The following is a 2,337-nucleotide window of genomic DNA, read 5'->3' on the forward strand; positions in this document are numbered from 1 at the left end:
CCGACCAATCACAGAGCTTGCGCTATGCATCTGTGCGACGTGTAGTTACATTTTTTGATAGGTGCACATCAGCGACGGTCACGGCGTAGGGCTATGCGTCAACACGTAGGCTGCGCCGTAGCATACGCGTGCGCTTGACGCAGAAGTGTAAATCAGCCTTAACTGGTCAAAACAGTCTTGGAAGCGATCATGCATATTAATGAAGTTCACCTCATACACAATAGAGCTCTCTGATTGGTTTAAACCAAGTCTTACTCATGAATGAATGCAGCACACTCAGAGACGTCATAAGGTACTCCCAGGTACGGACGTCCAGTCTACACACCGGAATACTCGCTAAGATCTCATAGCCGTGACGCAGCTTCAAAAATTAGTTTCAAACCGGAGAAACGAATTTGCTTGAATTAACGCAAAAACAACAGAGTTTCACTTTTTAGTCGTGTCGCAGATGTGTTCACACTGCATGACTATCTGGGCTGGCATTTTGTCGCAGATTTGTTTACACTGCAAGATGAATCGGCGACAGGGGCTTTCACCATGCATGACTTTACAATAGATAGAATCGCCGACAACTTCGTCTAAGTGAAGTTTCACAAACTAATTTCGAGAGGAGCACGTGATATGATCGTGCACTGCTGGCCTCTCATCCGTAATCAGTAATAATCCAATCAGAATGATCCTAGCTTAATATAAATGGATCACTTTCTCCTTATTGCTCTATCTTTGTTTTGGAAGAATCCCCCCTTCCACCCCATCTCCTCCTTTTTCTCCCCTTTCTAAAGGGGGAGCTCTCGAGACCGACCTGATCTCGGATCCCCTGATGTGCTTATTGACCGGGCGGGAGCCCTGGGCTCAAATATCTCCGAGCTCAGGGTTCTCTCATGCCAAACCTGCTATAAATGCCAAGCATAAGTGGGAACTCTTGAAACTACGTCTCACAGCCAAAAACACATCGTATATCTTTTGTTATTAACTACATAACGAGAAAGACGCCTTTGATGGCTAGAAAATGTACAGATTTGCTCACCTGGGTTTGAAGGGAATTATCTATCTCTCCTTAACTTTCTTCTTTAACTTTCTGTATGAAACGTCAAACAGACACGGGCGCTCCTGTCAAACCTCCACTAGTTTTTCCTCTATTTCTTGGGTCCAAATAAACTAAATGAGCGCTTTAAACATCTCCCCAGCCTCCCGCTGGCCTGCAGGTACACACACACTAGTGAATGCTGCTCTCTCATTGGCTGTAGGCGATCGCAGATGTTATTTTCAGTCAGAACTCATTGGCAGGATTTGAATTGCAGACAGCTCCGATTCTCTCAGATCTCGTCTTTGATAGTTCACACTGTGTGATTGTCACTCACGAGCACCGATTTGCCTGTGATTTCTCAAAACCTGTCAGCGAGTCAAAATCACACAGTCTGAACTCAGCTTAAGTTAACAGGACACTTTCATTTTTAGGATGGACTATCGCTTTAAACCATCCATTCTCCAAACACAAACATGCTGAAATATTATCAAGTCTGTTTCACTATTAACGTCTTTTCTTAAAAATACAAGTCTTTCTTTTCGTTGTCTGTAAATGTGTGTAAGAAATAAAGCCAGAGGAAAGAGGCCATGTCTATAAAGCAGATATCTATCTGACAGATGCTGGAACCGGAGCCATGAACAGGACCATATCCGGGAGTCCCTTCTGTAATGCACTGATGATGTGAATGTGTTTATTCTGCAGTAATCATCATATACACCCTCAAAAACATGTGCATGGAGGTAGACATCTGTATATCAACGTTTCAGTTTTCACTTCCTTGACTACTTGGTATTAGCAATACTTTTTACAGCGTTTTTTATGAGCTAATTATCAAGGAAAAGCTTTGAGTACTGTTGAAAATCCTGCGTTTATCAACACACTGAACAACAAATACAGAAATAAATGAAGTTTGTGCTGGTCTGTGATCCGCTAGCGTCATTTGCCTCCTGATTTGATCCATCATTGACCCAAAATAATTAAACGCCCCTTCACTTGTTCTTCTGTTGAACGCAAAAAAGAAGAAGATATTTTGAAGAATGCTGATAGCTGGCACCCATTGACTTTCATTGTATTTTGTTTCCTACTATGGACATCAATGGAACCCAGCAACCAGCATTCTTCAAACTATCTTCTTTTGTGTTTAACGGAGGAAAGGAACACGAAAAGGCTTAAAACCACATGAGGGAGAGTCATTTTCAGTTCTGTGTCCCTTTAAGACAGTTGACTTGAAGTAGGCAGATTATCAAAAGTATGTTATTAATTTGGGGCGACATGGCTCAGTGGTTACCACTGTGGCCTCACAGCAAGAA

The 2,337-nt window shown here is 42.5% G+C and overlaps 1 protein-coding gene across 1 annotated transcript in view; it reads left to right on the plus strand.

Moving 5' to 3' along the window:
* The window catches only part of mlf1 (myeloid leukemia factor 1), an 18,327-nt gene extending 16,361 nt beyond the window's left edge, over positions 1-1,966 (plus strand). Inside the window, exon 8 of the mRNA XM_021481409.3 lies at positions 1-1,966. This exon is cut by the window's left edge and continues 1,148 nt beyond it. The gene's annotated coding sequence lies outside the window, so the exon portion shown is untranslated.
* Positions 1,967-2,337: the final 371 nt, after the last annotated feature.

This window comes from Danio rerio, chromosome 15 (assembly GCF_049306965.1).
Source record: "Danio rerio strain Tuebingen ecotype United States chromosome 15, GRCz12tu, whole genome shotgun sequence".
NCBI lineage: Eukaryota > Metazoa > Chordata > Actinopteri > Cypriniformes > Danionidae > Danio > Danio rerio.